The sequence below is a fragment of the Lissotriton vulgaris genome, chromosome 9, assembly GCF_964263255.1.
Source record: "Lissotriton vulgaris chromosome 9, aLisVul1.2, whole genome shotgun sequence".
Taxonomy (NCBI): Eukaryota; Metazoa; Chordata; class Amphibia; order Caudata; family Salamandridae; genus Lissotriton; species Lissotriton vulgaris.
The window spans coordinates 601,150,490-601,177,216 of NC_141697.1; the positions used below are offsets into that span (position 1 = coordinate 601,150,490).

The following is a 26,727-nucleotide window of genomic DNA, read 5'->3' on the forward strand; positions in this document are numbered from 1 at the left end:
GACTTACTGAAGCATTTTCGAGCTACCATTAGGTGTTCCCCAGATGGAATACGAGTCATCCTGTACGACAACCCAGACATGCCCAGATCCCGTCCCCCACGACACATGTGCTCTATAACTGACGCTGACCTATCCCTGCTTGACACCCTACCTTCGTACCTGTGGGCCAAAAATGACTCTGATGTGGGGCGAATGATGATTGACCCTATTCACATAACTGTACGACAGGACGCTATGCTCCCGAAACTCCCGCAGTATCGGATATCGCCAGAGGGTGAGAAGGCACTGGTAGCGATCATTCAGTCTCTGGTAGACGCAGGAGTGGTTGAAGAAGTGGTTAGCAACGTCTGCAACAGCCCAATCCTACCTATTGTTAAGAAGCAAGGTGAAGGAGATGAGAAAGCGTACCGCTTCATCATCGACTTGCGAGAGATTAACAAAGTGGTTGTACCCCAATATCCTGTGGTCTCTGATATCACCACCATTCTGACCCTCATCCCGTCCACTGCCACCACCTTCACTGTTATCGACCTTAAGAACGCGTTTTTCTCTATCCCCATCCATCCAGACAGCCGTTATCTCTTCGGCTTCACTTTAAAATCCCGTTCGTACCGATTTTGTAGAGCTCCCCAGGGGTACACTGAAAGTCCCAGCATTTACAGCCAGGCCCTCAAAAGACAACTGGATGCCTTCCAGCTACCAGAGGGAGTGGTGTTGATCCAATATGTCGATGATATCCTTTTGGCGGCTGACACCACCCCGCTTGCAACGGCAGCCACCGTTCAACTCCTGCACTTTCTTGCAGAAAACGGTCATAAAGTCTCCAAAAAGAAGTTACAGTTCTGCCAGCCACAGGTGACTTACCTAGGCCATCTTCTGTCCAAAGAAGGGAGAAAACTTACACCCGACCGAATCCAAACCATCCTAGCTACCCCCATCCCGAAAACACAAAAGCAGGTTCGCTCTTTGGTTGGCCTGACATCTTTTTGCAGACAGTGGTTGCCTAATTACAGCCTCATTGTGAAACCATTACTTGCCCTACTGACCAAGGATGCCCCCTCCCCGTTTCCTTGGACCGCTGAGTGTCAAGCCTCCTTTAAGGAATTACGGGATGCACTCTGCTCAGCGCCCGTCCTTGGAACGCCGGATTACTCCAAACCCTTCTCCCTCTTCACCCACGAAAGGGAGGGATGCGCATTGTCTGTTCTAACTCAATCAATTGGTCTTAAGCAGCGCCCTTGTGCCTACTTCTCTGCCACTCTTGATCCTGTAGCCAGAGCTTTGCCTGCCTGCCTTCGAGCAGTAGCCGCCGCTGCTGTCTCTATCCGTCAGAGCGAGGGAATTGTACTTTCCAACACTCTCACAGTGCTAGTACCCCATGCGGTTGACACCCTCTTGAACCAGACCAAAACCCAGCACCTGACTAGCGCACGACTGACAGGGTATGAACTGACGCTACTTGCACCCCACATCACCCTAAAAAGATGCACGACTTTGAATCCTGCCACATTGTTACCCCTGCCTGAAAATGACCCTGACATTCCTCCCATCCACGACTGTGTGACCCTCACGGACGAACAAACTAGGAGTAGGATTGACCTCCGAGACACTGCTTTCCCTGACCCCGATGGAGAGCTATGGGTAGACGGCTCTTGCATCAAACTCCCAGATGGCACCACTTCAGCTGCCTATGCAGTAACGACAGCCCGAACAGTAGTTGAGACAGCCTGCATCACACAACGATCTGCCCAAGCAGCAGAGCTGATAGCCCTCACTCGAGCATGCATCATAGCCGCAGGGACCACCACGAACGTATATACGGACAGCCAGTATGCCTTCGGAGTGGTCCACCATTTTGGGCTCCTGTGGAGGGAGAGGGGATTCCTGACGTCCCACGGCACCCCGATCCTCCACGGAGATTTAGTCTCCGCCCTGATTGAAGCAGTTCTCCTCCCCAAACGATTAGCGGTGATAAAATGTCAGGCACACAAAAGGGTGACAGACTTAGTTGGACAAGGGAATGCATTGGCTGACATTACTGCACGAACCACAGCCGAGAATAGGTCGGTGACACGCATGTACGTGACCAGGTCACAAGCAGAAACATGGAGTGACACAAGGACAATGATCAGAGACATACAATCGGCCAGCACCCCTCACGAGCTGACTAAGTGGGCAGGGGTGGGTTTGAAGGATGAGGAAGGCTGTTGGCGAACGAAGGATGCAAGCAAATGGATGCTGCCCGACTCATATCTGATTCCCATACTGACCATGGCTCACTCCCCCGCACACATAGGATCTGCACCCATGATTGAACTCATTTCCAAAGTCTGGCATAACGACAAAATCCCTGACTCAGCCAGACGCCTAGTTCAGCAGTGCCTTATCTGCCTGCAACACAACCCCGGGAAAGGGACTGTAGTGCCCCGGGGAGGGTTCGGGACCCCCAATCACCCCTTTGAGGTCCTTCAGATGGATTACATCCAACTAGAGAGATGCCAAAACCTGAAGTATGTACTAGTCATCGTATGTGCCTTCAGCAAATGGGTAGAAGCCTATCCAACCCGTGACAACACTGCCATGACTACTGCCAAAGTACTACTGAAGGAATTCTTCCCTCGCTATGGCCTTTGCCGAATTTTATGGAGCGACAATGGCCCCCACTTCATAGCTGAGGTTATCCAGCTAATCCTGAAAGGGTTAGGGGTGAAGCAACGATTCCATGCGGTCTTCCACCCCCAATCCGCTGGTCTAGTGGAACGCCACAATGCCACACTCAAGCTGAAACTGGCAAAAATAGTGGCCACCACTGGACTTAACTGGCCGGATGCCCTCCCACTGGCTTTGTTATCAATGCGCTCCACTCCCACCAAGCACCATTTGACCCCCTACGAGGTCGTGTTTGGGCGGCCTATGAATCTCTGGACTGCTCCCAAACCGACCTCCATTCTTGACGTCCCAGACGTCCTACTATCTGATTATTTGTGCAAGTTGACTAAAACGTTGTCTGTCATTCATCAACAGGTGCAGCAGGCCATCCCCGATGCTTCCAGGGGCCCCGGTCACGACATCCAACCGGGAAATTTCGTATTGATACGAAATTTCCAGCGAACCAAGAGTCTGGAACCTCGGTGGACGGGCCCCTGGCAAGTGCTGATCACCACCCGAACGGCACTCCGAGTGGAGGGGAAGAAGCACTGGCTGCACGCGCATCATTGTCGGAAGGTCCCTGAAGACCTGGCCACGACAGAAAACGTCAGCACCCAAGAAGAGCTCCTGAACAAAGACCGACCGATATTGGACTGTTATCCAGATACTGGGGCACTCGAACTTGCAAAATTCTCTGATCCTACTGTGCCATCCAGAGAAGGGTATTTCCTGCGTCGAAAGGAGGGAGTCTCGGCTAAGTAGGCCACGGACTAAGTTAAAATCTCAGAACGGTGACCTACACACAATCAAGGGTTGCCGGGAGAGAAGCTAAACGAGGTCTGTGGTTCTGCCCACTACCGAGCCCCTTGAAGGTGATGGAAGCGCCAAATAAGAAGATGATGGAAGCGCCAGATAAGAAGATGATGGAAGCAACGGGAAATACCCAGTATAGAAATCCAAAGGCTGACAACCTACACAAATCAAAGACAATTGCACTCTTCATTGTCATCCTCTTCTGCCTCCTACTCATGACCTCCTTCTGGATCCTGGAAGAGAGCACACCGGCTCGTGAGACATTGCTACCTACTGCACAGCCAACACCCCTGAAAGAGCATCACCTAATCTCTCTGTCGCCTCAGCTCCGAGAAAGGCGCAGGGAATTCTGGAACAATTCCTTCGTGCAACTGTTGCACCAACATAACCTTGCTGCCAATGCTACGAACTGTTGGATCTGTGGGTTGCTCCCGCATGCCACTGGACACTCCATCCCCTTCATCCCTTCACCCTTCTCAGTTCACTGCTCTTGCCTCGCCTGGTTGATCCTCATGCAAGAAAGCCACAGGGACAACGCTACCTCCAGCCGGACAGTGTCACACTTCTACTCTGGGTTCTGGCTGAACAAAACAGGAAAGACTCCAGCTGCCCTGTGTCCTGCGCTCACAGGCACCGCCTTCATCAAAGACATTCCAGCCAAAGAACGAGTCGAAGTACAGGTGCTCCACAATCCAGCCAGAACCACCTTCTCTCATCTGCAGAAACAAACTACCGCCACCCTGACTGTGGCTCTGTCCGTAATCAATGTCACTGGCCTTGTGTGCCTAGAAGGCCAGGGAACGCAGCTGGTGGGTTACAGCGCCTGCCGAGTCACCAGAACATTGGACTCAGCTGAACCCCCTTCTTTTGTTGCCTCACCGAATATGTACTTTGTGTGTGGCACCAAGGCTTACACCTGGCTCCCGAGAGGATGGAAGGGCACCTGTTATATTGCCTTCGTTCTTCCACCCACATATGTAGCCCCTGCCAACCACCACCGGCAGAGGCGGGCAGACGACCTTGGACAAGCCGACTCCACCGGAGCACAGTTCCTGGATGCAGCAAAGGGACTTGTTCCTCTGTGGGGTCCAATGGCAAACAGCCGTGCTATCCGACACCTGACCCAGGCCGTAGAAACAACGATCAACATCACGGCTGGCATCCTCGCCAACAACACTGCGGAACTTCAGGCGGTCCGCCTTGTGACTCTTCAAAATCGACTCGTCCTAGACGTGGTCCTAGCCGACCGAGGAGGAGCATGCCGCATCATCGGATCCAGCTGCTGCACCTACGTGCCTGACAACTCGCCTTCAGTCTACAAAGCCATTGAACACCTCCACAGACTGTCCTCAGAGGTTCACCAAGAGCAGGAAGGATGGTCGCTTGGGAACTGGTTTTGGGACACTTTGAAAAATTGGGGTTGGAAGTTGTTTTCCTTCGTACTGGTACCTGTTGTGATATTATGTGGGTGTTGCTTAGGTATCCAATGTCTGCCACCTTTGCTCGGCCTTGTTTCTAGCTGTATGTGCCCAAAGACTTTGGACTTCCGAAATGAGCACATGAGTCCCCTCTATGAAATAGAAGTACATGGCCTTATGGGGATAAATCCAAACTGACAAGTTGGCGAGATATGTTAAAAGGGAGGACTGTGGAAATTTAGTTTGTGAACTGAACATTATCTGCGCCAGCTTGTCACCCATGTACAACGTGCACGATCGCCATTTTTAGCATCATGGTCTCCCTGTCCACGATCGATCGCCAGCACGTCCCCTCTGACCCAGCAGGCATCCTCCGCGCACCCTGGCTCCCCCTCCCTTCTCCTTCTGAGCACGACCCTTCTGCATGACCCTGTCCTTGGGAGTCACGCCAGCGCCTGACCAACACCTCCTCCCCTGCCATGAATGCCCCTCTGTTGATAAACCTCCCTCCTGCACTGGATTGTCCACGCAGCATGAATACCTCTCCATTGATGGCCCCTCACCCCGTGTCCGACTGTCCACACAGGTCCGAGGCCATTGCCTAAGCCGAGAGATACCATTTACTGCCCTTATTGTATGAGGTCACTCTCCTTCAAAGGACCCTCTATTGATCCAGGCCTCCCCACCCCCCTGTGACATAATCAGGCGCACACATCCTAAGACTCGACGAAACACTCAGCTGCGTGATGACCCTCTCTCTTATCAGCAGGTTGAGGACCTCCATTGTGAATGTATATGGGGGTGGGATTAACACGAGGATTACGGGGATGTCTTTTCCCATGCCTTACAAAGTTGTGATTGTATTAAAGGAAGGTCACATGCCATAAACCAGGGTATAAGAGGCCAGGCTTCTGAGTGGCTGTTAGAGCACCTCGAGACGATACCTTGTTGTCTGATCTGATGTGTTCTGCTCCGTCGGAATAAACTTCTGTTTCCTGCCTTCTGGTCTCCGGCGCCTGCCTCATTGCTTGGTAATTTGAATGGTACAAGGGCGGTTAGCGCCGGGCAAAACTTGAGAAAGGTCCTAGCCCTACCTTTTTCTACAGATATGTGCCCATTTTAGGGTTAGATATAGGGATACTATATCGAAAGCAAAGGGTGATTACACCACCTTGCCCCAGCTGATTGATCAGCCAGTTTTGTCAAATTTGGATGGCCAGCCAGGGGTGGAATAATACATGCTACAGCCCCTGGTAGGCCCTGGGTGCACCTATGCCTTGGGTACCTAAGGTACACTGTACAGGGGCCGATAAGGTGACTCAGTATCCAATTAGATATGTACCTAGAGTACATGGAATCCATTTTACAGAGAGAGCAGTGGGCCTGGGGTCCTGAATAGCAGGGCCCCAGGTCGACTAAGTCGAAAAACCAGCAAAACACCAGGCAAAAAGTTGGGGGCAACCATAGTCAGATATCCACCTTCCTACACAGGTCTACACTTTCTTGTTGCAAAACAACAGATAGCTATGCATTCACAAAAACTAGATCACATTCTAGAAATCAGGAAGCAGTCTAGTGGATGTTACTCCTAGCATATTACGTGTAAACCAAAAAAACAGAAGAAAGGCATTTCGCAATAAATGTGAAAGGAAAAGTACAGAAACAAATCTGCGGCAACCAGCTGAAATTGTCTTTTCCTTCATCTCCTTCACATATAAATACACTGTTACATTGGGAAGGTGGTCCTTCACAGGAACATCCTGGCCCCTGTAAACAAAAATGAACAGAGGTGGAGTCCGCGGGCCGAACTAAGCCAAGGGCCCTACTTCAACCTTATGCTCGGTCTGCTGGTTTGCGGACTAATGCTTCCAAGTCTGTAGTGGCCTACTTTCGACCTCATGGTCAAAGGTTTAAATCCTGGCAGGACCATTCAGTCTTTCATCCTTCTGAGGTCTAAAAAATTAGTACCACCGAGTTGGTGACCCACAGATTACCCAAACAAACCCAGCAGTGGCCGCATCGTTTCATTGAGCAAAAACTCAAGCACGGGAACCTGTGATCTGCGGGCCATGCGGCCCTCTCGCCTGCAGGTGCATTAGCCACCCGAGCAGGCCCAGACTCGGAGCCTGTGATTTACAGGACCTATCCTGGGGCATTCAGCCCAATCCGCGGTCAGTGGCTTTAAGAGCATATTTTACCCGGCTGAAAAAGTATTTATTCAGAAAACTGTATAGGCCGTGAACAAGGCCTCCGAGCTGCTCAGAGCGCCACACATTTATGCATGTTACAATTGAGTATATACAGTGGCTCAGATGTATAAGAGAGTATGGGGACTTTGATCCTGAGCATAGTGGGGGCACCGTCAGTGTGAGTCGAAGGCGGGTCAGATTACAAAAAAATAAAAGGATTAATAACTCTACAGCTATATTGTTGGACTTCCGCAAAGTGTGTGCCTCAAGGGGTGCAAGTGATTGCCTCAGGGGGTGTGATTGTATGCCTCAGGGGGTGCGAGAGCATGCGGTGGGAGGGGAAGGGGCTGAAAGCATGTGTCTCAGGGGGGTGCGAGAGTACGCCTCACGGATTTACAAGAGTGCGACTCGGATGTGCGATAGTGTCCCTCAGGAGGTTGCCTCAGGGAGGTGCTAGAGTGTGCCTCAGGAGGGTGAGAAGGTGCACCTTGGGGGGGTGAGAGTGTGCCTCGGGGGTGTGAGAGTGTGCCTCAGGGGCACACACAGCAAAATACAAGTCGAGCGGCACACTATGCTAACCATATTTTTAGCTTACGTGTTTTTAAGCCCCACACTTAATTACATTGGCCACACACCTTTGAGACCTCCCCCCCACCCAAATCCCCCAGTTTTTTCATGCCAAGTAAAGCCCTGGAGACACCCCACCGCAAAAACACTGGGACAAGCTCTAGAGACTCCAAGGCAAATGAATCAGTTCACCATGCAACAAAGGTGAAAAGACGAGCAGCCCTGCAACAGGGTTAACCCTTGAGTGCCCGCGGGCAGCGATGGATGTGAAAGCAGGCATCTGACCACAGTACAAGTGCGGTACAAAAGGGGGGGGGGTGGAGGGGGGCTGATGGACGGAGCATCTGAATCAATCAAACACTCACACCCAGTCAAAAGATCTGGGTTTAATCCATCACCGTTCTTTAGCCCACTCTGCCACCCCAGTTCAGACATGGCTATATGCAAATCAGTCTGACCCTGTGCCTCATGGGAACAGTTCAGCCCGAACTGCCAAGCCATGTCTTCCCTGGACCGGAAACAAGCTTCCGAGGACCGGTTTCTGGCATTCCAGCCGTCTTCAGCCCGGCTTGCTTGAATCCAGGGGCAAAGTGAGGAAGGGACTCACGTCTGAGCATACCCTGCCACACTTATGGTGGCCAAAAGCGGTACAAAAGGGGGGGCTGATGGACGGAGCATCGGAATCAATCAAACACTCACACCCAGTCAAAAGATCTGGGTTTAATCCATCACCGTTCTTTAGCCCACTCTGCCACCCCAGTTCAGACATGGCTATATGCAAATCAGTCTGACCCTGTGCCTCATGGGAACAGTCCAGCCCCAACTGCCAAGCCAGGTCTTACCTGGACCGGAAACGAGCTTCCGAGGACCGGTTTCTGGCATTCCAGCCGTCTTCAGCCCGGCTTGCTTGAATCCAGTGGCAAAGTGAGCAAGGGACTCACGTCTGAGCATACCCTGCCACACTTATAGCGGCCAAAAGCGGTACAAAAGGGGGGGGGCTGATATACGGAGCATCTGAATCAATCAAACACTCACACCCAGTCAAAAGATCTGGGTTTAATCCATCACGTTCTTTAGCCCACTCTGCCACCCCAGTTCAGACATGGCTATATGCAAATCAGTCTGACCCTGCCTGTGCCTCATGGGAACATTCCAGCCCGAATTGCCAAGCCATGTCTTCCCTGGACCGGAAACAAGCTTCCGAGGACCGGTTTCTGGCATTCCAGCCGTCTTCAGCCCGGCTTGCTTGAATCCAGTGGCAAAGTGAGCAAGGGACTAACGTCTGAGCATACCCTGCCACACTTATGGCGGCCAAAAGCGGTACAAAAGGGGGGGGGGGGGGGCTGATGGACGGACAAGTACAAGTGCAGCACAAAAAGTGTTCCCCCTCAGCCATCTCTCGTACCGCCCAGTCACAGCGCTCCCTCTCGCTCTCTGACTCTCCGTTGTGCCGGTGGGTGGGTGGGGAGAGTGGTTCCTTGATGATTGTCCCATAGAATTTGTGCCTTTATGATGAGTTGAGAGGTGCGGGGCAGGCGTGTGGTTGTTAGTGGGTTTACCTCGGTGGTCCAGTACAGGGCTAGAATAAATAAGTTGTATAAAACCAGGACACCTGCTGTTCCATTTCCAGCATGCCTACTTGAAAGAACAAGCATTTTCAATGTAATAGGTCTCGCATTTAAGCGAGTTTGAGCTATTGGCATAGTAAATGGCAATGCTTTTATTTAGGCTTTATTTTTAAAACATAAATAAAAGGCATTGTCATTTACAATACCAAGAGCTCAAACTCGCGTAAATGCAAGACCTATTGCATTGCAAATGCTTGTTTTAACTCCGAGTTAAAATACATGAACTCACTCACCTTTCGATCTCTCTCAGCTGCTGCCTGTCCTTCCACACACACACTCACTCACTCACTCAATGCACTTCAACATAATTCAAAGCATTACAGGTATGAATGAGCAAGCAATGCAGCACAGTATATAACACTCACAACTATTTCCGTAGTTCAACTGAGACACGTGAAGCCTACAACCAAGGCAGGCATCAACAACATTCTTCACTGTTTAACCAGCCTACATCACATTGGACCGGAAAAAAATAAAAAATGTGAAACCAAAAAAAACAAGTAACATTTGAAAATTCGATGATGTAAAATATTGCATTCCTTACTAGCTAGCCTATCAGAATTTGGACTGTTCAAACGAGTAATTGTATACCTTGAGGACCAATTTTTACTGCCCTCTACATTCCATCTCTCTCCACTCCTGTGTGTGGGGAAAAGAAAGACTACAAGACAGAGAAAAGGCAAATTATGAGAAATTAAGCTAGAGAAAAACAGAACTGGCAGGGACAAAGATGGCGTGAGACAGAAGAACAGAGCAAGAGGCTGACAAAGTGACCAACCTTGAGAAATAGACTGAGAAACGGAAATCGCAGACCAAGTGATATACACAGAGCACAACAGGTAGTGACGCTAACAGCTAAATAAAATAGAGACAGCGAGAAAACATTATTAAGAAAGTTAGTGAGAAAAAAGCAGCGACAGGCTAACAAAGCGTGGAAAATACTGAAAAAAGGGTAAAGAAAATTCAAGAACTGAACACATGTTACGGGGAACAGGGTCGATCTCTTGCTGTAAACGCAAATGCTTAAATTGCCTTTGGCTGGGCAAATTTGATGCTTGCATGAACTATTTCGGAAAAGGTTTAGACTGGCCTAACATGTAGCCTCGCTTACGGAAACTAAACAGACATGTAGCTGGTACAATTGGCCCCCTTCATATTTTATACGGCCACACCTCCAACACTGAACATTACATGACAATTCGATCTCAGAGGGCCTTTCATTATAACTTCGACAGGATGACAGCTGGGGGTGTGGAGCAATTTTGTCGAGCCAAGATTAACAAGCATTTGCAATGCAATCGGTCTCGCCATTGGGACCTTTATATGTATTTAGGTAGGCAGCACATTAGCCTGGGTGCTGAAACATCTACTGTTCTTTAACATGGAGGGAAAGCAAGCACCAAACGGTGTGATACGCCAGCTATGGGAAAACATGGAGAGAAATAATGCCTTTTAGCGGGAAATGGTATAGTCCAAAGCTCTGTTTTAAATATAAAATCAGGGCCTTTGGTGGTCACATCACTGAAAATACAAGATTTAAAAAATATATATTATTGTCTACGGGTGCTCGTGGAAGACAATTTCTATGGACTGGAACCTAGAGAATGCTAAAGTGATTCTGGTATTTTACTGACTTCTGCTGGTCGTTTTCTATCAAGAAAGTTAAATAGAGGCAGTTGAATAAGCAGAAAGCAATTCTGATATTTTACTGACCTCTACTGGTCGTTTTCTATCAAGACAGTTAAATAGAGGCAGTTGTATAGAAAAAAAAAGTCCCTAAAGCGGAAGCAAACAAGTCCTAGAGCGGATCACCAGAGCCCACAAAGTACATACACATAGAAGTATATGCTAAAGTCTCGAAGAGGTCTCGAATGCTTGACCTAATAAAAATGGCTACCCAGATGGATACGAACAGCATTTATCAACAACTGGACATTCAGCTTTTGAAGCTTTTTGAAGATGCTTATTGGGCAGCTGTTGTCCTACGTTGCTATTTGCCACCAATGTTCTGTAAATCACACGATCTTAAAACTATTGCTTTACATTAAAGGGTACACTGCACTAAGTATTGATTACAGGTTATTCATATTACTTTTTTTTCTAAAATTGCATTTAACAACTTTTTTGTTTGCACTCGTAAATAAATAATATAGCTTGACAAATACTGCAGTAGGAAAAAAACAGCGGCGCAAAAGAACAATGTGCATTCAGTGGGGACAATCAAAGGAAACCTCAACTTTTAAATAAAAATCGCTAGGGAAAAAAAATCTATAATGACCAGTTACTGTGGCAAAAAGGCATACAGTGTTATTTCCGCTTCTCCTGTGATTTAGCGGAATGAAACCAGCTCAGAATAATGGATAGAGGAGGCAGAAAAAAACACATAAAACAAGATTAAAACAGCAGTATGGCAACAGAAGTACCAATCATTTTTTTCGACTTTTCTCATTAAAATGTACACACTGCAGTACACCTGGAAAGTCAGTTAGTGCAAATTCATCATCATGTAGTTTACCAAGGCCCGTGCTATAAAATCAGAAGCAGAACAGAGAACAAAGTTGCATTTGAATGTTATAATCATAGTATCCTCTTTACTCTATCAATTTAGTCACAAAAACGTTCTTCCTGGGAAGCGGAACCTGGGCAGTCGAAAGTGTAAAATTTTCAATAGATCACATTAGTACATAGATTATGTTGCTTGTTAAGGGATTACACAGCAAAAAAACATTCAACAACATTTTTGTGCAGGAATATAAAAACCTCCAGCTCGTTCCGCAGCCTAATGTTTAAAAAAAAAAATCTTAAAAATATCTTCAGATATGCTTAGATACAGGCAGGTGCTCCAAAACAGACCACATCAATTGGTCTATTGAAGTATCACTCACATTTTGTTTCTGCCCACTGCAGCATACTGCATGGTGAAATGGGTCAGCCCACTTCCTCTACTGGCTGTCTTGCACTTTCAGTGATTGAGTTGTGCCTGATCATCTGCACAGCTGCCTAAAACGAAGTGTACTTCAGTAACTAACACACCTATATTCGGAATCTGTTTTTGTTCCTTGGTTTAACTTTAGAAAGTTAGAAGACATTTAGTCCTGCAGACTTGGGACTTGCAAAGCAAGAATTTAGAGAGAGCACAAGTTGAATATTTTAAAGTGTATTTGGGTGGTATCACTTGTGCATTGGTGAGACATGTGACTCTTTCATCAGAATTCTCAGATTTTCAAAGTAAAGGTTAAAAAGAGTTAAAGCAAAGATTGAATACCGAGGCACTACCGATGTAATAAAAGCTGGGGTTGGAGCAGATTACTGAATGCAGTATTTGAATTCCGCATTCAAGTTTATTAGCAAAAGGAAAAATCAAAAGGAAGACCATCTGGACTTCCAGCTCTAGACCCCTTAACAAGCAGATGATCGGCGATCCGAATGTTTTTTTTCTCGTTTTTTTTTAAGCGAAACCCAACCAAGGTAACACTTAGGGCATCATTACGAGTTTGGCGGTGCGGGACCGCACCACTCCTGCACTACCGAACCCGTGGTTGAACATCCCACAAGATTAGGAGTTTTCTCCTGTCTGGTGGGCGATTCTTTGGCATTCCCACGGCGGTGCCTAAGAAATAGGCACCGCAAGAGGACCGTCATAATCAGTACCTGCCCGGCATGGACTGCTGTTGTCAATGCAGTGCAGGTACTGGGGTGCACGCGCACTGAGGGGCACAACATGTTCCCTCCTGCATGTACCCCATGGCCCTGAGCAACAAGGCCCCCCTTTGTTTCCTCTCCACCACGGTTTACATGGTGGACTCACCACCATGAAAATTGTGTCAGAGAGGAAACTTGTAACATGATTGGTGGGACCACTGTGATCCCGTCAAGCATTTTGTGGCCTCAAGACCACCGCGCCACTGACAGGGATCTCTGATCCCTGGTAGTTGCGGTTGTCCTAGGGTGCCCTGGTCGTAATAGCACTGTCGGAATACCATCACCACCGATGCGCCCCCACGAGTCTCGTGGTCTGTGGACCACCAGACTCATAGTAAAGTCCTAAGTGTTCACTAGGCCGTAACACTTTATAGGGTAATAGCTGACTAGGACAAAGACTTATCCAAAACTCAACACAATAAACTGCGAAGGGGTGGCGGAATCATTTTCCCAGACCCAACTTAGTAGCCCATACTTGACCATGGACAGATGACCATCCCAAAGCAAAAGAGAGCAGAAAGGAAAACACCGGGAAAGCACTGAATCTTTGACTAACACTGACAGCAAAATCAGAGACAAATTGCTTCTGGGTTTACTCCTCAGCACATTTTAAGTTCCAAACAACACCATACCCCCCCAGAAAACCTGGTTTATGGCTAGCCTCAAATGAAAAGTGCACATCTAATTTTTTGCATAATCAGCAGACTTAGCTGTACATGTAATATGCTGTTTCCCAGTCTCTCTAATCCAGAACAGCCAGCAAGTCGAAAAACAGGATTTCCAATGCCAAGAAGGGCTCCGGAAGAAAATAATAATTAATAACTTGTTTTTTGCATGATTCTTGGAACCATTCACTTTATCAGCATTCAATAACACATTTTACTTTAACCGAAATCAGTTGAAATAATGTTGTTATTCAGAAGGCTGAAATGTGATCAGGACTGGTACTCGAAGTGGTTGGACCTGGGCCCAATGTATGTAATGATATTTATGTAGTGCAAGTCAGGCTGGACAGCAACAGAGCAATGCACATACATTAGGGAGTTACATATTTGTAATATGACTGTGGAATGCACTGCACATATTTAAACTTGCATTACATTTCACGCATAATTACAACCATTGGTGCATAAAGATAATCATTAAATGATTTACAAGTGAGCTGGCATTAGAACCCTCGTCCCCGGGATCCAAAGCCACAGCTTAGCCAGAAAACCACATTGTATTTCTTAGGTGACTGGTTTAGACACCTGGAATTCTGACATGCAGGGGCGTAAAGGGAATAGAGGGAGGGGCATACAAGGAACAGTAGGACGATTTTGATGGTAACAATACCAGTAATATTGTGCATACATAGGTGGTCTTTGAAAAGCTTATGTTATTTGTGATACAAAGTGGTTCACAGAACTACAGTTAGCTAAAGCTTGCGCCGTGTCCTTTTCGAGACCCCGTGTTCTTTACTCCTTTACAGACTTCTATGTCATGGACATCTCTGCCTTGCTGGACCGAAGTATACTCATAGGAGTTTGTATTTTTTATTTTATTAGTTTAGTTATTTAGTTTGTCATTTTGACCTGCAAAAAACTGAATCCAGTACACAATTATGTTGTCAACGTATGTAGAGATGGAGTATGCCATCAGGGTATATAATTAGCGTCTTGTAGCGGTAGTCAATATTCAGAATTTGATATTTCTGTAGGTAAAAATATTTAATAGAATACTCTGGTAGAGCACGATCTTCACCTATGCCCAGCACAGCAGGAATGCAACAAGACGGAGCTGTCTATCACTATCCTATTTTGCATAATAAACTGTCATGTAGAGAACCTATTACAATTCAGTACTTTTACACCAATCCGGGCCTGCCTTTGTAGTACAGTTCAGATATACAACTATGTGATACCAAAAATGAGCTTCAAAACTGCACCATGCACAGCTTCTGGGGATAAAACAACTTTCCAACTAAGGGTTGAAAGCAGATAAGATGTATGTCAAGCATCTGAAACGCAACCCATCATCCTCAAATTTGAATATGCAATGCTAATGAAATGCCATTGTACAAGTGAATGGAAGGCAAGTGTAAACTGAAGCATAATCTTAAAACACGAACCCCCATCAATATTTATTTAAATTCTTGAAAATTGTAAGACTAACAGCAAACTAACATAAAACCTGTTACAATGTACTGAGCCAATCATTTAAATACAGAAATTACAAAGTTGAACTGATCACGTTATGCAAATTATATCATATAATAATTAGTAAGCATAGGTGCCCACTATTTTTCTAACACAGGCTTAAAACATCAAATTATTTAATCAATTCTCACCATAATATTAAGCTGGAGAGATTAAAAGGGGGTGAAATATATTCAGTTACTTTGCGGTTCCCTGCAGCCCTCATTTCAGTTGTCTAAACTGGGCAGATACATATTAGACAACTAAGATCCTATCTACAATAACCATACAACCTGCAGGGTAAAGTAAGGTTGAACTAACAGATACAAACGTTTTAGAGGAATTTTAAAACCCAAAATGAAGATATCCGAGGCTCACAAGAGCAGATAGTCATAAGCTGAGCTGGGCAGCATTTGCTATAAAAGCATCTTGAACGTGATAAGCTCATTTCTTACTACGAATAAGCAGGAGGTCTCTAGTGAAAGAGACAGGTCCCACTCATGTTTATATAACTCTGACATGACTTACTGTTCTTGCCGTTGCCACACGGCTAAATGAATTAAGAATACGGACTCCGATGACAAGGAATATCACGGTCAATGACTGTTTTGCCAGACTATCTTAAATTTTGTTGATAGCAATATGTTCTTGGATTAAGACACATTAGCTGTAGAAAGTTTGCTCATGAGAGCGAAATTTGGCAACTGTATTTTGATTTGCTGATCACTACTTAGGGAATAAAGAAGACCATGCGAAGTTCAATTGACTTTTATATATGTATTTTGAACAGTAGCGCGTGTTTGACTAATGGCATACTATTCTGATTAGATAAGCAAAGGTCTAAAGGACAAGTAGTATTTACCTTTCTCCCTCCACCAGTAGGCGGCAGTGTGGCACGGTTTTAAGCACAAATCAACTTATTGTCATGAAAAGTGGGGAATAGGGCAATGGTGTGCATCGACAAAGACATTATAGCACGTCAGCTCGTATGAATCCTTTAAAAATGAGTTAAAGTTGAGTATGAATCTATGATGAAGGGACTAGTCTAGGCAAGCTTTACACAGACGTTTAATGCCCCGCAGGCCAAGGCTGGAAAACATTTAACATTTGTTATCAGAATCAAGGCAGCAACCGACAGCAAAGGTAAATCAGTATAGGTTTGCTCAAGTCAAAAACATTTCCCTATGTTTGGATTTCAAACCACTCTGATGTAATTTATGACAGTATACACAACTAGATAAATACAAGCAGCAACAAGTTTTATTATATGATCACACTTGCGAGATCTGCATGTGATTATTTTGTGACTACAACGAATTAGCGTCATCCTACATAAACCGATCTGAAGATACTTCGCAATTAGCTATCAACAACGTCCGAAGACCCACTGCCATATGATTTACTAGCATGGTCTTGTCACCGATGCACTTCTCTTTTGTGACTAGTTTTAATAGGGATCTTGTCTGGCTCCTGCAACCTCATAGCTCTGACCCTCCCCCACCCCTCAAACTCATGAAGATTGCAGGCATATTGGCTCATGCCCACACTGTTGAGAGCAAATGTGCCCACAGAGTATTGCAGCACACATATAAAAATAATTAGAAGGAACATTGGTCACAGCATGTCATTCAGTCAAGGGGTCACTCTGGATTTAGTGGTACACATAATTTCAGCACCATAAATGTGTGAGCGTGCTATGAAGCTATTACGCTCACACACAGTGACATTCAGAGTAGACTGAAGAGAAAGCACCCTTCAACAAACAAACACCGATTAAGCCAATATGTTTGACTTTGAGAGGCCGGTTTCCCTTTTATTTTTTGTTGTAAATATATGTCATAACAAATAAAAGAAAATTGTTCTGATTAAACATAGCGGGCATGTGCGTGCAGTGAAAAAAAAAATCAAACTAAAAAACAAATGCACCATCTTTAAATATAATTTTAATAGAACAGTACAGGCGCCTACTAGCAAGCAGGTGCACTCAGAACATATATAGAGACTCATTTTGGTGCTAATGCAAAGCAAAGAAAATATTCTTACTGTGGGAAAGAAAAATACTCTCAGAGTAAGACTGACAATGGTTAGGGACCAATTGCCCGATGCTGTATTCATAAATGAATGACAGTTTAACCATGGCTAGAGAGGGCTGACAAAAGCCCCTCTATGTTCATGTATAATTTAAATAAAAGTCTTACAATTATATTAGACTAGAGATTCACCTATAGCTGACGTCGGACAAAAAACTAAAATATGTACATGTGACTCTGCCCCATTATTAACAACGATTGCATATAAAGCATAATTATGCTGTTAAAGGGTACCAGGCCTGCCAACTTACATGGTACTGCTGTATGCCACTTTATTTCATGCCTCATCCCCCAGTTACACAGTGAGCTGGAAACCCTTGCACACAGGTGTTAGTGCTTCACACAAATGGCCCCCCCAAAAAACTCCACACGAAATGGGAAGTGATGCCACTTGAGTTCCTTATTGCTGTGTTAGAGATTAGCTGGGCTGTCTAGACAAGAAAGGGGCTCAAATGGCCCACTCGCCAAGGCCCGCTGCCTTCTCCCTGCACACTCACATTGTGAAACATATCTTTAGGTACCAACATAAACACAACTAGCACGCCTAGCAAGTGTGTTTTCAAGGTCATTGACTAGCTTTCAAAATGTGCTGCTCACATTAATTTTAGTCCTTTGGAAAAGCAGTCTATTTCTGGACTGTTCCATTTTTAGGTCGCAGCCAACCAGGCAGTGCAGCTGTGTGGTATGTGAAAGAAATCTTGGGGAGTTTCAGAAGATGACCTGCGAATGCACTCTGCCAATTGCTTGCCAGTAGCATTGGGATTAAAAAAACCACTTTTTCTAGCTTTTTCCATTTGCTGGCTTAGGCTCTCCAGGTTCACTTCATCCCTCCCCTACCAATCACTCCTTAAAACTCCATGATTGTATGCTCACCCCGACTCACTGGATGAGCACTCATTGCATGAAATGAAATTCAAGTAAAACAGAGATGATTATTTTTGGAAACCTTTTCCCACCATGGTCCCCAGCTAGGTGGCCAGATAATCTTAGCCGTCTCCCTACTCCTGTGGATAAAGCCAAAAACCTTGGGGTTATTATAGATGAGAAACTCAGCTTCAAAGCCTAAGTTTTCAAGGTTGTGTCTTCCTCGTTCTTCACGATCAAAACCATAAGAAAAATTCTCCCATTAATTTCAAAATCTTCCAGAAAGCTAGTCGTAACCTCTTTAGTCCTGTCTAAACTTGATTACAGCAAAGGATTATATATCAATGTGCAATCTACTCTCCTCAGAAAGTTACAGGCAGTACAAAACGCTGCCGCAAGACTTATTCTGGATATACCTAAACATCAGTCTTTTAGATCAGCAATTCTGGACCTTCACTGGCTGCCAGTCGGTCAGCGGGTAAAGTTTAAGGCACTTTGCATCGCCCACAAGGCACTTCACAAAGAAGGACCAAAATTCCTAAGGGACCTTTTTAGATGGTACTCTCCTAACACCATCGGTGCGGTGCAGATTTACCCTGTGCGCTGACCATCATTATTTGTATGTAACTTCTGATAAGGAACTTATATTTTAATGAAAACATTTGAAATCAGAAAAAAATAAAAATATAATTATTTCCCATTGTTCATGACGAGCTCAGCTCATCATGAGTGTCCGAGAGGTGTACCTTAGCTCGTCATGAGCATCGAAGGGGCTAATAGACCTCTGCGTTCGACCAATGCCAATCTGATGTGGATGACCAGAATTAAAAAGATGAACTGGGGGGGGGGTTAGTTACAATACAGTCAAGGAATGGAATTCCTTTCCTCTATGTCTTGGAAAATTCCCTCCCTTCTTGAGTTCAGAAAACACCTGAAGACCTGGATTTTTTAGAAACAGTAGTCCATAGTACAGTCTGTAGCACTGGATGTACCAAGACACCTAAGGGTATACGTGCGCTGTATACATTTAATTAACATAACATATTTACCAGTAACCTTCCGAAAGCTCCCTATCTGCAAACAGGCATGTAAATCTAACTTATCTCGTCACATTTACTGTGCATTCAAAGACTGAGGTGAAATGTCAGGCTGTGTCTTTGAGAGCCTGGTGTTTAATAAATATGCTTTTGGCTGACTTCAAAGAGAGGGTGTTTACGGGTGTAATGCAGACTGCTCTCCCCGTGGAGTAGGGGCGTCACAGACAACCCCATGCGCAAGAGATTCAGGGACTGCTGTGCCAGGGTGCATCCGCTTTGACATTACCCTGTGTTCCAACACCCAACCATCCCACCTGGACACTTAGGGACTGTTATGGCATTGTACAGCCTGCCTGCATGAAAACCGCACAAGCTGCTGTGGTTTGATGACATTTCCTGACCTGTACACAGCAGGAACTGCTGTGTTATTATATGCCCCCACCTCACACCTACCTGAACACGGTATGCCCCACGGTTGCAGGAATGTCTCCAACATCCAGTGCCCGATTTATTTGGATGTTGCGTGCCCCGATGCTGAAGGAACTGCAGTAGCAATCCGTTCATTCAGCAGAAATTGAGCTGATACTGTTAACCTCCACCTGCCACAGCCTTTATAAACTGCAAGAAGCTGCAACACGAGCACGCTTGAGCAGGCAGGAGCAGGGGAAAGTTGATCACGCGCCCCTTCCTTCCCTGTTCCCTTCAAGGGCAAGAAGCCAGCAGAGTGTAAAACCCCACTCCCCTCCCCAGACCTGAAAGCTCAAAAGCGGCCGGCCGAGGAGGAATCATTTCGAAAGCATGGGCAACACAGTCATGGACTCTAAGAAGAAACAAGCATTTGCAAAGCCTATGCGAGATCGATTGGCATTATCAATGTTTTTTAGCCATATTACCACAGCAGCGCAGGCTTCAGTGCAGCATGGCGCTATGACGCATTCGACGTTGCCTGTTTTTCTATACTTTTTAGCCATGTTGTAACATGGCTAAGAAACACTGGCAAAGCCAACAGAACTCACAAAGGCGAGACCTATTGGCTTCGCCGGTGCTCGTTTCTTTTAACTGTCAACTCTATGTTGTTTCCTTGCCTTTTTTAAATTCCGATAATTACAAATCGGAATGGGGCAGTGTGTTCAACATAACGAAGGAATATGTCCTTTTGCTGCAGTTTGAATTAGTACCATCCTGCCGCGACCTGCCCTCATAAGTTGCAGAGGGTGTCGTGGGGTATCGCTTCCCATCTATCGTAGAAGCAAGCCCTCGTATGAATCTCAGCACCGAATAAGTGTGTGAGGTGGGGCAGAGGTAAAATTAGGTAGCATTGACTTGAACGCAGAGACACCGAACACACACACAGGTACTACGCTGGTTTTGTCTACGTGTGACGCCACCCACAGAAGTAATTCAAGTGGACAAAACTACGGCAAATATTAGACCAAAACAGAGCTAGTAAACTAGAACATGTAAACAACACATATCTCCAAACCCGTGCAATAGTCTACAGATCATCTTACCAGCATAAACTGCTTCCGGGTGACGGCAGTCGAGAATTTCCTAGGAATATCCTTTATCTAAAACTCAGAGTTATGCGGGGTGCTTAGAAAACAAATAACGTGCAATTTTGTTAAGACGAAAAAGACCAGAGTCGCAGGACTGGCATCGAGATACTCACGACGAATCCAGTAGATTGAAAGATTCTTGAATGGTAGAATTGGTTATGGGAACTTCTGTCATGCTATTGGCTGGAGAGTTCTAGTTCGTTGTTCATTGGTTCTGGGCCCCGGAAGACTGTACGTAATCTTGGGATTGGCTGAGAAACACTAGCCAGTTCATCAGCTGCTAAACTATGGAGACTACACGCTATGCCATGCTAGTTGACTCAGTCACGTCATGGATACGTCCATGGGCGGGATCCAGCAGTGACGCTCCCACAGCTATAGAGTACTGATTGACTGTTGGCTGCTGTTGTCCTCTGTAGATTGAGTTCTGCAGTTGGTAAATATTTGTTAGTGTTGTGTAACGGGGCTCCACTAACTATGCTCTGCGGTCAATACAACTCAGAAAAAGTCTCTCCTGCTCTAAATTAAAGTTTCTAAACATGGGCACGTTCATGCTAAATTATAGTCATAACATATATAAAATATTTTTTATGTAGGTCACGAACTAATTGCTTAAACGTGCTCTCACGTGTGACGAACAAAGTAAACGAGAGACAGCACTGTAAAGTAATTTGACCAATAGTATACATAGCTGCCAAGGTTTCAGATTGCTGTGTGTCATTTCCATAATTTCAGTGTAATTATGAGTGACATTTCAATGACTATGAGTGACACTTTCTTGTGAGCTAAATCAAGTAATGATGACGAGGGAAACAATATAAATATCAGAAATGAACACCCATTTGAGCAACGAGAAACTCTAAGAAGAACTCGAAACTGCTGCAAAGAACAAGAAATGGAAGGGCACTCACCGGAGACACACTGCATACCTGCAGTCAGAGGTGCAACTAGAGCCAAATTTCGGGGGGGGGGGGGGGGGGCTGAATCTTTAATCAGTAGGCAGAGTGGAGCTGCAGGGGCTCTTAGAAGGGGTGAAACAACTGCAAGGTCTAATTAACATTCAAATGTATAATGTTCCTTCCTTGCCCCCACATTCACTGCTCTAAACCTCAGTAGGTGAAGAACTGCTTTATTTGTATATTACAAGTTTATCACAAGCTTAGGGCGCCGAGCGTCTATTCACAGCGAGCTCCGGTCGCCAACTGCCGCTTTCCCAGTTCGCGCCTTCAATAGCTGCCTCCAGCGCATGCGCGCGCCTTCCGCTCCTGCCTATGGCGTGACGCGTCATCGCGTACACGCTCATAGACTAGAGCGCACACCACATATCTCCCCCCTTTAACAGTAACAAGATAACAGTCCCCCCAAACCCACTAAGTGTCCATTTGTCCCCAAAGTCTCTATCTCTGGAGGACACCATAGCAGTAACAATACATCATGACTAGTGTCCACTCATTTCAAAGTCTCTATATCGGGAGGGCACAGTAACTGCCCTGCCACTGCGGGTGTGTCTTACCGGCATGTTCTCTTCCACCTCTCTCTCTCCTCGTGATCTCTCACCGTCTCTCTGATCTTCTCTCTGTACTACACCGGCCGGTGTACTGTCTCTGTCGGTAGACTCTGTATTGGGAGTTTCCGCTTCTCTGTCATCTCCTACTCCGTCCCACAGGTCTCGTGCGTTATGCACCAGTGGAGACCTTGCTTCTTCGGACTCCTCCTGTATCTCCTCCTCCTCGGACTTGGGCCACACTACTATCTTGTTGACTCTGGCCATGCGGTCTTGGGACCACACCTTGCCGTCGCTGAGGAGAGCCGCCCTGACTCGCACTTCTTTGACCTGTAAGGGCTGGCTATACTTGCTGTCTCCTTTCTTTTGTAGGGTAGGGAGTTTGACCCTGACCCATTCTCCTTCTTCCAGTTCTGTTTCCTTCGTGTAGCGTCGTTTGTCGTAGTGTGCAGCATAAATCTTCTGGGCCTTCTCCAAGTTGTGCTGAACCACTGCAGGGGACCACTTGCTGGTGATGGTCTTCTCCCTCCATACTACATTGTCCCTGGTGAACGGAAGTCGTCCTCTGAGCACTTGGAAGGGACTGTACCCCACCACCGTGGGGGTGATCCTGTAGGCCCACAGCATGCTCATTACTTCGGTCTCCCAGTCTTTTCCCTGCAAGATGGCTGCCTGTATGGAGCCCATGAGCACGCGGTTGAAGCGCTCCACTTGGCCGTTGCATGCTGGGTGGTAGACGGCCGTGTGCTTTGACTCAATCCCGTTCCTCCTCATAAATCGAGCCCACTTGTCCGAGACAAATTGCGGTCCGTTGTCACTAAGAATGGATTTGGGTATACCTTCTCTCAAGAACACAGACGTCAGAAATTTCAGTATGGTGTCCGTATCCATGGACTCTTGTATGTCCACTTCAGGCCATTTAGAATACTTGTCTATCACCACACATAAATATTTGTTCACACCTCTGCTGTCCAGGACGGGCCCAAGTATGTCGATGGCCACGTTCTCCCAGGGGTTTTGTGGGGTATCAAACTTTCCCAAGGCTGGTCTGAGTGGTCGTAGAATTTTGTCCGCTCCTTGGCATTGCCCACACTCCCTCACTTGTCTCTCTATTTGGACATCCATGCCTGGCCACCAATACATTTGCTTGACTCGTGCCTTGGTCTTTACGATGCCCAGATGTCCTTCATGCAGTTGTTTCAACAACTTGGGTATCAGTGTTTCCGGTGGTACTACCCTTTCTCCTCTGTATAGGAAGATTCCTGAATCGCTCAGGGACAGTTCCTCTCTCATCTCGTAGAACCTTCGCACTCCTTCCGTGAGCTTCTTTTTGTCTGGCCATCCAGACGTAAGATGTCTTTTTATCTCTACCTTCTCCGCATCCTGTTCGTAAGCATCCGCCCATTCCTGACAGCTTATCGTCGTCTCATGGTCCTCCATGCTGGCCACCATCTCCTCCTTGTCCGGGGCCTCCTCTGGCGCATCCTCCATCGCCGCAGCTCGGCTGAGATAATCCGCTACCCTGTTTTGCGTTCCCGGTAGGTACTCCACGTCATAGGTGTAATCAAGTAGTTTTAGCGTCATTTTCGCAATTCTCGGGGTCGCTGTATCATGGCCCGAGGACGTCAGGACTTTGATCAGGGGCTTGTGATCTGTTTGAAGCTTGAATCTTGTGCCCCAAATGAACTGCCGAAACTTGCCCATGGCCCAAGTGACCGCCAGCATCTCTTTTTCAATGACGCTGTACCTTTGTTCCGTCGGGGACAGCGCTCGTGAAGCAAAGCTGATGGTTTCAATGGATCCATCTTCCCTTTCCTGTGCCAAGACCGCCCCTAAGCCCTTGTCACTTGCATCCGTCGTCACTATGGTCTTGCCTGTGGGGACGTAACCTTGCAGTGGAACGGCTTGGCTGATGCAATCCTTTATCGTTTCAAATTCTGATTGCGCTTCTGCGTCCCAATCAAACTTTGCCTTGTCTCTGATGAGTTGCCTCATTCTGTATGTTCTGGTGGCAAAGTGCCTCACAAACTTGCTATAATACTCGGCCATTCCGAGGAATGACCGCACTTCCTCCTTGGTACTCGGAGCTTTGGCGTTCCTGAGGGCCTTCACGTTTTGTTCCTTGGGTGAAATACCATGCGTACCAATTTCATGACCTAAGTACGTTACTGAGTGAGTTCCAATCTTACATTTGCTCCACTCTGCAGTTAAACCTTTGTTTTGCAGCACTTCTAGGACTCTGTGAAGCTTTTTGTCGTGATCTCCCTTGGTGGAGCCCATCACCAGAATGTCATCCTGGAAGTACTGCACACCAGAGATGTCCTTGAACAACCGATGCATCAACTTCTGAAATACGGCCGCTGCAGATGCTAGACCAAAGGGCATCCTCCGGAACTGGTAGCACCCGAAGGGCGTAATGAAGGAGGTGTACTTCCTACTCGAGGGATGCAACTCAATTTGATAGTACGCTGACGTGAGATCTATGGTGGAGAAATGGGTGACACCTTTTGTTCTTGCCAGCATCTCCTCAATTCTGGGAAGGGGAAATCTCTCCACAATGAGGTTTTTGTTGAGCTCTCGGAGGTCCACACAGAGACGAACCTTTCCATTGGGTTTCTTGACTACCACCAAGGGGGATAGCCACTCCGAACTGTCCACCGGCTCTATAATGCCCTGCTTCTCCAACCTCTGAAGTTCTTGTTGCACCGCTCCACTTGTGGATATGGGGATGTTCCTGACTTTGTGCACAACTGGTACTGCTCCCTCCTTGAGGACCATTTTGTGGACGAATTTGTCCAGTTTACCGACTGTACCCCCAAAAACCTTGGGGTATGCAGATCTCCAGTCTCCTTCTTTCGTGAGGGTCCACTCGTCCGTTAATAGTATCTGTTCTCTCCCGCCCGGGTTGAGTATGATTCCTAGATCCCCTGCGTCTCTCCATCCAAGCACAGAAGGGCCTTTCTCAGCGACGTACAGGGTGCATGTGGCCGACCTCCCTCTGAATTCGAATGTGAAGTCTCGGCACCCCACCAAGGGAATGGCGTTCTCTGTATACGAGATGGGTTTGATGTCCGGCGGCCATAGGTCTGGCCCCACTACTGGTGCGAAGTCTTCATCCATATGGATCTTTGTACGATGGTCCAGGGAGATCCTGAGTCGACAGCCACGTGTACTTTCACTCCACCTATGTGCATGTCCGTGCGAGGCTTATCTCTTCACTTCCCTGTCACCTCCAGCACCTGGTCCTCAATGCACAGCACCATTTCACCCTCTTCTAGGTCGTCTTCCTCGCTGATTTCCGCAGTGGCAGATTCAACACACTTGACCGTGGACTTCTTTCCCCTCTTGCGGCAAACTTTTTCAAAATGGCCGACCAGACCGCAGAACGCGCATCTGGCGCGGAACGCAGGACAGCGTTTATCCTGAGCAGAATGCGCCGTGCTACCACATCTATAACACGAGAACTTGCTGTCTGTGCTGGGGCGGACCGTCTGTTTCCCTGTCCATTTTGTATCCTTCCTCTGTTCTCCATACGTCCCCTTTTGTTTACTGGACTGTGAAGCCTCGTCTATCTTGTTAATCATCTGCCTCTGCGTGCCTTCCCTTTTTGCCGCATCTGCGCCGCGTTTAGACATTTCCGCCTTTTTTTACCATTGCCACAACTTCCTTGAGCGAGGTTTCGTTCTGCGCCCATAGTTTGTCTTGGACGGCCCTGCTGGTGGTGTGCATAACTATCTGGTCTTTTATGTACTCATCCTGTAGAGCACCATACTGGCACGTGATGGCCAGTCGTCGGAGCGCGGCCACGTAGTCGTCTATGGATTCGCCTGCCTCTTGTTTCCTCTGTTGGAAATTGTAACGGTCTATGGAGACACAGACTGCTGGGCGGTAATGACTGTCCAAGTCTTCCAGTGCATTTTTGAAGACATCCGTCTCCGTCGCACCCCTCTCCTTGGGCACCAAGTTCTTGAACACTCTCACCCCTTCCGGGCCTAAATTGTGGAGTAACAGTCTCTTTTTCCTTGCCGGGGTGTATTCCTCACCATTTTCATCCTCAAGAGCCTCAATGTAATTTTGAAAGTATTCCCTCCAATCCTCCCATTTTAACTGTGGTTCTCCCGGTCTGGGCAGGAATGGGATGGGGGCCAACAGGGCTGAAGCTTGATTCGCCATCCTGGCCTCGCCTCTGGGATCTACCGCCTGGGCACTGGGTTGGTCGGGCACACTGGACGCTCCTGCACTCCCTGCCGTGTCACTCTGACTTCTGGGACTACCTGGAGTGCTGTCCCTTATGGCCTGCGTGGGGTTGTCTGTCTGCGCCCCTTCCTCTGGCTTGGGGGTGGTGCTTTTGGTTGCCAGGGTGCTGGCTATAGGCTCTTTCCCTTGGGCAGCACTGACCTGAATGCTTGTGCCTGTATTCTGGCCCTTGTGGTGCTGTTGCGCTGCTGCCACGCCCTATGCTCGTGCTGGTTGCTGTTCTGTCCCTCTGGCTGGTGTAGGGCTGTTGGAGTGTGCTTGCTCCTGTCCACTGTG

General features: G+C 47.0%; 1 long non-coding RNA gene across 1 annotated transcript in view; it reads right to left on the reverse strand.

The window, feature by feature from the left end:
* Positions 1–20,848, reverse strand: part of LOC147691939 (uncharacterized) — a 79,366-nt gene extending 58,518 nt beyond the window's left edge. Inside the window, exon 1 of the long non-coding RNA XR_015299974.1 lies at positions 20,646–20,848. This is a non-coding gene — a long non-coding RNA (uncharacterized LOC147691939). The remainder of the gene's footprint in view (positions 1–20,645) is intronic.
* Positions 20,849–26,727: the final 5,879 nt, after the last annotated feature.